Consider the following 12,586-nt stretch of genomic DNA (forward strand, 5'->3'; position numbering starts at 1 on the left):
TATACAACCTCCTGTAACTTGTTACCCATCAAACTTACATATGTTGCTCTCCGTAGAGATAGACTATTCATCTTAACTGCTGCATCGTGTTCCACTGTAAGACTGTATTAACATTTACTTCTCCATTTCCCCACTGATGTATATTAGGGTTGTTTTATGATTTTCACTATTACAAAAAGTGCAGCAACAAGCACCTCTCTATGAATGCCTCCTGCTGCTCATGAGTGAGAATCTTCCCTGGAATCTATAGCTTGTAATATAATTACTGTGTCTAGTGTGTGACTGTATAATCTTCAACCTATTTTGTTACTGCTACATTCCTCCCCAAAGGAATTACACCAATTTATAGTTCTACCTGCAGTTTACCAAAATTTCTGTTTCTCCACATCTTCCCCAATATGTCAGACTTTTTAATTTTTGCAAATCTGATGATCATAACTTTACGTTACATCATTGTTTTAAATGTCATATTCCTGACAGGTGGAATATCTTTAATGCTAACTGATCTTCTCTGCTTCCTATTTTATAGCTTGCCTAGGCATATCATGCATCCATTTTTTGTTGTTGCTGCTACTGTTGTTTGTTCTGCTATTGGGTTGTCTCTTCTTATTCATATGTTGTGTAGTAGTTCTTCATATCCCTTCTATTTTTAAACGTTCTAGCTCACTATGATTATGCTGAGTCAGCAGAGTCAAAACCTACTTCCACAGCCAGCAAAGCCCCACACTGCCCAAAGTCCACACTGTTTGCATCAGTCCTTTTGAATAAAAATCAAAACACCACTTGAAAAATGTGGCATCTATTCATTCATTCAGACATTTGAGTACTTCTATGAAGTAGCACTCATAATACTGGAGACAGGGAACACAAAGATATAAGAGGTCACAGCCTGATGAACACATTCAATGACAATGAAAGATTAGCCCATCAGATAAGCTAAATGTCACTCTGCTGGAGAAAAGCCTTAACAAACTACGCTAAGAAGGGGAGCCTTCTGGAACAGCAGTGTGAGATCAGCAGATCCTCTCCTGGTGCAACCACCATTTATTCAACTGGTGAAAATTACTTAAAACAAACTAAGGAAACATTTAAATTTCTGGAAATTTTCCTAAGGGCATACAGCAAGTGGAGAAACATCTCTTCAAGAAAATACACTAAATCTTTGTAAGAATGGCAAGAATCTGTGGCATTGGAGCAAGTCCCACACCCTCCCTACACCCCTATTGCCAGCTCTGTGATGGAAGCTTTGCTATGGGAAGATATGGCCAAGAACACAGGGGTTCCCATTCTCCCCAGCTCCTAGTCTAGGGCTAGAGTTTCACCTGAAAGGGGCAGGCTGCCAGTGCCTCTCGCTGCCTATTCAACCCCCAACCATGTGTTGTGGAAGCACAATTCTTGGCAGGTGCTGCTAAAAGGACTCCATCTCCTTTGCCTATTCAGTTCCCACTTGTGCAGCAAGGCTGTGTGCCAAGAGCAAAGTCTGAGTATACTGGGGCCCTTAACACCCCAACCCCAGCTCACTCATAGGGTAGAGATTCCACCAAGAGAGGCAGGCAGCAAAGACCAGAGCCACCATCACCAAAAGTCTGGCTCAGTGCCACAGATTCTATGCAGGAGAAACGGCACGCCCTGAGGACACAGGGAGCTCTGCCTTGCTGCCTGAGGAGACCAACTCTATTTGGAACAAAGAGGGGAGAAGTTCATGCCTAAGGGCATTGTCATTGTCAAAAACAATGGAGATTTTGGTGGCAAGCAGTTATGCAGGGTCTGGTAGCTTCAGGAAAACAGTAAATGGTGGACCAAGAAATGGAGAGACACCAAAGAAGAGTGCTCTTGGAATCACACTCATCCCTATGGGCTCAGAAGGCTACGCACACGCCCTGGAATGCACATCTCTTTTATTTCTACTCAGGAGTAAATTGAGTGGAATGTGGAACAGATTTGAAAAAAATTTCCCAAGTCGTACACAGATCCATCAGCAAAATGCAAAAGGCTTACCAACTTGAGGGGCTTAAGCATAACCTTTGACCAAATACTTGCTGAATGTTAAGCTCCTCTATCCCAGGGGTGACTCCTAGGAAGGGAGTTAAAATAAAATAAAATCTCATTCACCTGTCATGGTCTGGAAGACTGTATGGATGTCCATGCTGCACCCTCTCAGGAGAGAATGAAGAAAGAACCACTTATCTACTAGAGCCTGGTGGAACTCAGGACAAAAGTATAAATTCCCTGAACTGTGAAAGCCACACATACATCCAACTGGGTAAGCCAGCTTAAGCACAAACATTGATTAACAAATGATTTAGGCAGACCCAGAGGTGACTCCTAGGAACCCACACTAACAGATAAACACAAAGAAAAAAATTTGAGCAGAAATATCAGGGGCCACACAGAGTGAGAAAAATATTCTTCAAATAATTAGTACAGCCAAGTCACTAAACAAATCAACAAATGAGCAAACAACTTCAAGAAACTTTCCCTAGAAAAGGGAGAGGATCAATATCCATAGTTACCATAGTACCTAAAATGTACAGGTTTCAACAAGGAATTATGAGACATTCAAACACATGCATCCACACACACACACCCAAGAAAACATGAAACATACATGATGGGAAGGTGGGTGTGCAAAACAGGCAACAGACAGCTCCTTTTCAGGGCCCAGATGTTGGAATTAGCACATATGGCTTGGCAGTAGTCATTATAAATACATCCAAAGAACTAAGGGAAAACCATGCCTATGGAAGTAAAGTAAGGCATGATGACAAAGTCTGATCAAATAGAGGATATAAATAAACAGACAAATTATTTTTTAAAAGAGCCAAATGGGATTCTTGAAGAGTACAAAAATTTCCATGAAAAATTCACAAGAAGGGCTAAGCACTTCATTTGCATGGGCAAAAGAATGAATCAGCAAACCTGATGAAGGCAGGCATGATGATACATGAAGGCAGATGACATGATCTGAAGAACAGAGAGGGAATAAAGAAGAAAAAGTAATAAACAGGGCTTCAGAAATGGGGGATAGCAGTTAGCAAACCAACACATAATCAAAATACAAGAAAGAGATGAGAGACAGAAAGGAGTAGAAAGAATATTCAAAGAAATCATGTTAAAAACTTTCCAAACTGATGAAAAATGCTAATCTACACTTCAAAGAAGCTCAATGATCTACAAGTAGGAAAAACTCAAAGAGAACCACACCAGGCACTTCAAAATGTTGAAAATAAACTCTTGAAATCAATAAGAGAAAAATTATGAATTTCATTATGTAATGATGGCATCACAATAAGATGAACAGATGACTTCTTATCTGTAACAATGGAGGCCAGATGACACCAGGATGACACATTCAAAGTGCTGAAAGAAATCAGGAAAGGCATGTACATTTTTATTTTGGGAGAGAGAAAAAAAACCATAAAAATCATTGGAGACAAGTCTTCATAGATAGCAGAAATCCTCAGGAAAACAGAGGAAGAAGATAAAAGTTGTAGCAAGGAAATCGTAAGACAGAGTCATGAAGAAAAAGACATCGGGTGTCAGACTTTATCTGAAACCTGCTTTTCCATTAAAGGTTAAATAGAGGCAATCCCTCTTGTTACACAGCTTGAAAGTTTAGGAGAAGTTAACAACTTTTGATCTCAACAAATTATTGAGATACATTTCTCAACCACATCTGGCAGTGAACTGCTCTGTATTTAGGTTTATATATGAAAGATGTATAAAATCATTTGTTTAGAAAGAAGGTGCTAAATTATTAACAACAGTTCATAAACAGGTACCATGTACATGATACTGAAGGCAAAAATAATGTGATATTAATTACATAAAAAACCAGAGAACTTATTCATTTTAATTTTTTAATTGAAAATATAAGATATTGAAGTTTGGTAAAAATAGATAACATAGAAGAAATGTTACAAGGCTCCCTGAACACTAATTTAAAAAACATAAAAAATACATAAGGTGAGAATTTGACAGTACATTATGAAAGCTTTGTACAAATATGAAACAAATAAAATCCACAAAGACCATTTATCTACAGCAATGCAATAAGCTTGCACTGGCATCCAGAAAACATTTTTCTGTTTTGTTTTCTGTGACAGAAAACAAACTGTGAGTGTGTTTTCAATGTACTTTGACTGTATAGTACTATTTATCTTTTACAATTTAGTAAAATTACTAAGCAGGCACTGGTGATTTTGATTCAAGGCCTCTGTGAGAGAAAGGATCAGCAGTGAAGCTGAGATAATGAGCTGATACAAAGAACGAGGATATGCATCTCTCACCTGTATCTGCCACATCCTACTGGAATCGTAGTTATAGTCAGATATGGACATAAATTACTGACAGAAGAAAATGGTTAATTTATGAAGAAAATAAGTGACAATGTATGTATAAGCCTTATCAGATGCTGAAGGGAAGTGATCCAGAGGTATGTAAATTCTGATGAGCTATCTGGTAAATGGAGGAATTTTTTAAAAAAACATTTTACTGCACACTCATTGCCACACTCAATCACAAAAGGTTTAGAGTGCAAAAGTGCAATGACTATTTCCAAAAGTAAATGATTGTTCATGATTGCATGGAGAAAATACTTTCTCTTGAGTATTGAGACATTAACTATATGTCTGTATATGCAATAGTTTTCTGTATCTGCAATATATTGGTACTACACATACAGACAACTGACATTTTGTCTAAAAGTAGAGACCAGTAAAGCTTACTAAATAGAAGATTTTCATAATCATACTTACCTTCTCTTTGCAGGAACAGAACAGATCTGAGGTTAACTTAAAGAGGGGAAGCCCAAAAAGTCACACTTCCTGGGTATCAATCCTGCCACTTCCTGGGTATGTCACCTTGGGCACGTCTTTCACTTCCTCACCACCTTCAGACTCCTCCAAAGTAGAGTCTACAAACTATACTTACAAGTGGATATAGCAACGCAGAGAGAGTGCATACTTAGCTACTGTTATGAAAATTATACATGTGTCTTGGGCACCAGCATAACTATCAACCTCACCTCACCTCACTACTGACACCTCCACTGGGTTCTCTCCAGAACTAACCCCCATCTCATTGTCCTAATTTTCCTATTAGTGGTTGTATTAGGGTTCTCCAGAGAAACAGAATCAATAGGAGATATAGACATATAGATAAACGAAAGGGTATTTATTAGGGGAATGGGCTCATGTGTTGTGGAGGCTGAGAAGGCCTATGGCCTACTCTCTTCAAGCTGGAGAACCAGAAAAGCCAGTGGTATGGTTCACTCCAACTCCTTAGGCCTGAGAACCAGGGATTCAAAGCTACAAATATATAATGAGGAACATGTATGTTAAGTGCATGCATGGATAACTGCCCATAAAAATATACTTTTTTCCTTTAGCTGGACTGGTAACAGGAAATTAAAGAGAAATTTTCCAAGAAATTACCACAAAAACTATACTGGTTAGGTAAAATATGGTACATTCATTTAATGGAACACACAGCAACCATTTAAAATGATGGAAAATATATTTATTATAAGTAGCAAAGTGAAAAGAAATCAGGCTTACAATAGTATGATCCTGTTAAAATATACATATAAAAAAAGATTAACAGAAAACTAAGTCCTTACATATCAAAACTGTCTCTGATGAGAGAATACAGATTGTCTAAATTTCCTTTTGTTTGTTTATACTTTTCCCAATAAATATGTATTACTTTTGTAATCCTGAAATAAACCCTGAAACAGTCAAGTTCCATAGAAACCCCTGGATGTGGCCATTTCAATGTTAATTTTCTCAACCATATTGGTGTGGATGGGTCCACTTCTAGGGACCAAAACCAAAGTCAGAAGCCAAGCAGTCAGTTTAACGAAGCTGCCAACCTAGTGGGCCACAAAGAGACTCAGGACCAAGTAGGTTAGCAAGAACTAGCCAGAGGAGAGTGCGTGAATTCAGAAAGCAGAGCAGATGTGGCCTGAAACACTGACCTCGTTTTATTACCAGTCTATAAGGCTTCCCATGTCTTACATGCCACAAGTTGTACCCAGCTTCACAACACACTACCACTCAATCCAATCAAAATGTTTCCTCTGGAAAGCCACTGTAGTGACCACTGCAGCAAATGCTAATTGTCCACATTCATCAAACATTGGTGGCTCATCTATGAAGAGGTCCTGGAAGAAAAGCACATCATGGCTGATAAGTCAAGAACCACCAGTTTAGATAGGTATACATCTTCAATACCAAGACCATCAGGCTTTTTGAAAAGTTAAATTTAGAAAACTGAGTGGTAAGTCCTTCATTATTATTTCTTACATTTCCTTATATCTCATTTCATCTTGTTAAATTGAGCTTAGCCTAAAACTGCCTCCTTACATAATTTAGGTTCAGTCTAAAGGTTTCTTAGCAAGTAGTGAACTGTAAGGTTACCTAACTAGATATGCAAACAGACTGTGACCAACTCTTGGGCCAATCACCAGGGTTCAGCCAATAAGCGCTGCCAACTGTTCAAACCATGTTCAAATAAGGCAGACACTGATTTGTAACCAATCCAGCTGTCTCAGTACCTCATTTTCATTTTCTGTACTTCACTTACCCTTTTCTGTTCATAAATCTCCCTCAACCACAAGGCAGGCCAAAGCCTCTTTCAACGTATTCTGGTTCAGGGGCTGCCTGATTCGCGAATCATTCTTCACTCAATTAAACTCCGTTAAATTTAATTTGTCTAAGGTTTTTCTTTTAACAATCTAAGTATCGAAAGCATGTTAGAAAGTAACTTTCTTCTTTTGTCCCCTCCTGTCTGTAAAGAGGCAGAAGATGATGCAGTTAATTCTCTTTTGGGACAATTTCTTTGACACATCATGTCTCTGGTACCAAGTTAATTTCTTTGGGAGAGGGGATGCTGCTAAAATTAAAATTTGAGAATCAAGCAAAATAAAGTAAACATCTTTCCTTCTATTGATAAAATGTAATACTACTTAATTTGTCACTGAAGATTTTGTATATTTGTTTTGGTCAACTACAACTTCATAAACAGGATATTCAATACATCAAAAATAAAGAGGAGTTTTTTTTGAATTAGTAAATAGAAATAAAAAGAAATTCTACTTATCAAAAATAATATAATTTATAGTTTATTATTATATATACACAGGTGATACATGAAATCAAATGTGGAAATGATTCTTCACGTAGATATTTTAAATACCAATAGCACAAGGGCATTACAACTTTTTTTTTTTTTTTTTAGGACAGGGTCTCTCTTCATTACCTAGGCTAGAGTACAGTGATGCAATCATAGCTCACTGCAGCTTCTAACTTCTGGGCTCAAGGGATCCTCCTACTTCAGCCTCCCAAATAGCCAGGACCACATGTGCATGCCACCACGCCCAGCTAAATTTTTTTATTTTTTGGTAGAGACAGGGCCTCGTTATGTTGCCCAGGCTGGGATCAAACTCCTGGGCTCAATCAAGCTATTCTCCCACCTTGGCCTTCCAAAGTGTTGGGATTACACGCATGAGCCAGTGTGCCCAGCCAAAAACTTGCAAATGTACCGAGAAGGACATGATGTATCTGACTCCAATAGCTTAACTTTATACTCTAGACAAGATTCTGTTCCTTCTTCATATTTATAAGCTGCTCTGAATTTGGCAGATCATGAAAACATTGATTGGAATTAGGCCTGGCAGTTCCTAGAAACAGTCTATAAATAGTTAACTCACATGTATCACTTTACAGTGTTTCAAGTTTTAGAGTTCAGAATCTTATTTAGATACCTTAACCACTTTGGAAAGAAGTAATATTGGCACAATTAATGCTAAGAAAGGACTAAGTAGTATTAGCTATGACTGTTGCAAGGCACTTGATGTTCAGTTGGTTTTCACAATAACCCTCCTGAAGATCAGGTAGACCATATTATTCCAATTATATGCAGTGAGCTCAAAAGTAACCCATTCAAGATTAGGCAGCTACCCTGACTAAACCAGACAGGCCATAATGAAGATACTTCAATAACAGAACCATTTTAACTCATCTTTTTGACATCTTGGGATTTAAATTCCTGACAAAAAGTAAACCCTCAGAAGTTATAGTGGATGGCAGAATAAATACAAGGTCACAGGCAGAAGAAGAAGGAAAATCAATTCTCCTTACAATACAGGGTCACTCCCTCCACCAGTGTTCCTCGAAGCAGGACCCACCTGAACCAGAATCATCCAGAAACTAATTAAAAGTACAGTGCAGCCCCCACTTTCTTGAACGGCTAAATAAGAATATTTGGAGGTGGGGCCTGGGAATTAGCATTTTCTTTTCAGACAGGGTCTCTGTCACCAGGGTGGAGTGCAGTGGCATGATCACAACTCACTGGAACCTTGACTTCCCCCAGGCTCAGGTGATCCTTGCACCTCAGCCCCCTGAGTAGGTGGGACTACAAGGCGTGCCACCATGCCCAGCTAATTTTTGTGGGTTGTTTTGGTAGAGATGGGATTTCACCATGTTGCCCAGGCTGATCTCAAACTCCTGGGCTCAAGCAATCCACCAGCCTTGGCCTCCCAAAGTGTGGCAATTACAGGAGTGAGTCACTGCACCTGGCCAAAATCTGCATTTTTAACACGGTCTCCAAGCCTTTAAGAAATGCTGCCACACTGTGTACTTTCTCAAAGCCTGACTTAAGCACCATGCCACATCAGTCTACGGTAGTTCTTAATTTTGTTTTTTATATTGTTGGCAATGTAGTGAAATGCTTGATAAACCACAATAAGAAGTTCCAACACTGCGGAACTAGAGGATGGCATGAACTAGTGCTACAAAACCATGATATTGGAATTTTGTCAATGCTTTCTTCAGAAAATTGTTTTCTATTTCTCCGTATGGTAAATGCTAAAGTATTACAACTACCATCTGGAGTTGTAAAGTCCTACTCAATAAAGCATCAGTAGAGATTTACAGTGTTCCTAGCTTACAAGATTAGAATTCATATGATAATTCACTGGGTATAAGTTGTCTTTTATAAGAGTAAGCCTAAATAACCTGCAACAGCAGGAGGAAAATGAACTTATTATCATGTTTCCACCTCCTGTTGGCACACACTAAAACTAATTAATTATGTGGAACCCAGAGGTTTCAAACAGAACCTTAACATTGAAAAGGTCAAAGCATAACAGACTCCAGAAAAAAAAAATGGGTATGGAGCAGCTGCTGGTACATCTTTGATCACTACTACTAATATCAAACATAATCAAACATACAGTCCTTTACAGCACATAGAGTACATTTCACATACTTGCATTAATTTCATCTATAAAATCCTATGAATTGCCCAGCATGCTTGGCATACTTCTATTAGCAATTTTATCTCTGTGCTGTATCATTTAACTTCTCTTCCCCCAGTTTGTCTGAGTCCCTGGAAGGCAGAGAGGGCATATTCTCTTCTGCATCCTGAGCATCTGGCATGGTATCTGACTCATTAAAGAAGGCACTCACAGATACAGGAATCCTTTTAAAATAAATAGCACATTTTATAGATTAGACAACTAAGGCTCACAGAGCTCAAAATGTTTTTACTCTGGGAGACCTGGGAAGGAAGAGGACAAAAACCCTCAAATAAGAGTGGGGCTACTGTGTGGGAAAAAAAGATTACACTAATCTCATAGGACTTTGCTAGATAAATGTGGGTGGAGATTAGTAAAAGACCAATTTCAGCTAATATGAAAAAGATGTTTCGAATTATGAGCAATACCTAAAATAGGAAATGCGTTCTTCAAAAGGGAGAGCTGCCCAACATGTGACAGCATAAAATAGAGACTGTACAGAAAGCGATTTATGCAGCACTGGAGGATCAGCCACATGACCTTCTGAGTAGGAGACTCCATAAGTCTGTTCCTTGAGACAGCTGGTAATTGGTAGAAATAGGATGAGACCTTCAGTTTTAAACTGTTGTTCCCACTGGACCATAATGAATGCCTTTAAAGATATAGATAGCTACCAGGTTCTGACGAAACAAAAAGCAGGCCATCAGTTCTGGGCAAAATGGAGTAAGAGGGATTATGTTTAACCTCCTGCCTGAAACCAACCAATCAATCAGCCATATGTATGTATATATCTATCTGTATAAGAAACAACCATTTTCAAGAATAAGTATCAAGAAATGAAGGACAGTGATCCCTGACTGAGAGGAAACAAATGAAGTGAGCCCTACAATTGTCCCAGTTTACTGCTTTGAGAGATTTTCCAGGTCACAATGCAAAGAGAGAGAACACAGGTGAACAGAGTGAAGAGAGATCAGAATCTGAGGAGACCAAGGTGACTAGCGTTTGCAGAACAGAGTACCAGAGTGAACAGAGCTGCACTGAGCGAGAACTCAGGATATCTATAAAATGTTTCCCTTAACTATTCAGTAGAGTCCTGATCAACACATGCATGTGAGGAAACTAACCAAGACTGAGAACAGAACCCAAAAACAGTAGAGGAAATAGCACTCAGCACATTGCCATGGGGCCAGGAAGCATGCCTATTCCCACTGGACATACTGGAAAACCTTATAATTGACCTGGAATTGAGTAGAGAATTCAGACAGGTCTTATCTCAGTAGTGCAAAGCAAGGCGCTTTAGCTATAAACTAAATGATGCTCTGGTCCCTCCTAGCAAATAGTAAAAGCAAGACCTAAAAGAATAAAACTGTTTCCATGTAATTCAGCTGTGTCCCAGAACAAAGACCAAGAATTGTTATAGAAAAATTAAAACACCCAGCCCCCCAGGTGAAGTAAAATTCACAGTATCATACAACTAAAGATTATTAGGCACTGCAAAGAAGCAAAAAAAAATATGATCCATAATGAGAAAAAACAACCAAATAAGTCCAGCTCAGTATGCCACAGATGATACAACTGTTTGACAAAGATATTAAAATAATTATAATTACTTTCCATTTGTTTAAAAAGTTAAAAGGAGATGTAGAATATATACATACAGACATACAAACATAGACGGTCCCCAATTTATGATAGTTCAACTTAAGATTTTTCATATTTACAACAGTGCAAAGGTGATACACATTCAGTACAAATCATACTATGAACACCCATAAAACCATTCTTCTTTTCACTTTCAGTACAGTATTCAATAAACTGCATGAGATATTCATTACTTTGTTATAAAATACACTTTGTGTTAGATGATCTTGCTCATCTACAGGCTAATGTAAGAGTTCTGAGCATGTTTAAGGTAGGCGAGGCTAAGCTATGATGTTTCGTATATTAGGTGTACGAAATGCATTATCAACTTACGATATTTTCAACTTATGATAGGTTTATCTGGACATAATGTGATGTCTATTACAAGTTGAGGAACAGCTGCATATACATACACATAAATATAAGGTGTAATTCCCAGACATAAAAAATACAATGTCTGAGATAAATAATACACTGGATGGTATTAACCACGGGAGATCTTGCAGGAAAAATGATTAGTGAAATTTAAAGCCTAGCAATAAAATCAATCCAAAGATGAAACACACAGAGAAAATGAATCAAAAAAGAAAGAAAATAATCAGTAAGATATGGGACAATATCAAGTGAGTTAACAGATGAGTAAGTGAAATTCATGAGGGAGAGAAGAATTGGAGAGGGACAAATAAATTTTTGAAAAATTAATGACTGAAAATGTACAAACTTGAGTAAAACAACAAACTAATGAATCCAAGAAGCTGAATGAACCCTAAACACAAGAAACAGTAGGCAAATTACATCAAATGAAATCATATTCATAACCAGCCTGGACAACAAAGCAAATTTGTGACCAGCCTGGGCAACAAAGTGAGAACCCATATCAAAAAAAAAAAACAAACAAACAAAGAAAGAAAAGAAAGAAAGAAACCATAATCAAACACTCAAAACCAGTGATAAGGAAAAAAATCTTAAATACAGGCTAGAGGAAAAAGACATAATTATATACAAAGGATGAGAGATACAAATATTGCATATGCAATACAAAACAAAAAGACTGTTGATAACATCTTTAAAGCACTAAAAGAACAAAAAATGTCTACCAAGAACTCTATATCCAATGAAAATACCTTTCAAAAACACAGGCAACGTAAAGACTTACTTTCAGACATATAAAAGCTGGAATAATTCATCACTTGACAACCACACGAAAAAGAAATATTAAAGAAAGTCCTTCAAGCAAAAAGAAAATGATACCAGATGAATATCTGGATCTACATAAGAAATGAAAAGCACAGAAAATGTTACAGGTTATAGATGGGAGATGTTTTGTTGTTAAAATTTATTAAAAGACAATTGATTATTCAAACAAAAACAACTATGTACTCAGGGATTTATAATATAACTAAAAGTAATATATCTATAGATACACACACATACACACACACACAACAACAGTAACATAAAGGCCAAGAGAGAGAGAAATGAAGTATACTGCTCTAAGGTTTGTATGCAATAAGTGAAGTCCTAAATATCACTTAAACTGTGATAAGTTAAAGAGGAATGTTATAGACCATCTAGGCACTACCAGCCACTAAAGTAGCAGAACAAACAGCTATGAACAATATAAGAACAAGGGAGATAAACCAGAAT

This window comes from Colobus angolensis, unplaced genomic scaffold, assembly GCF_000951035.1.
Source record: "Colobus angolensis palliatus isolate OR3802 unplaced genomic scaffold, Cang.pa_1.0 Scaffold86, whole genome shotgun sequence".
NCBI lineage: Eukaryota > Metazoa > Chordata > Mammalia > Primates > Cercopithecidae > Colobus > Colobus angolensis.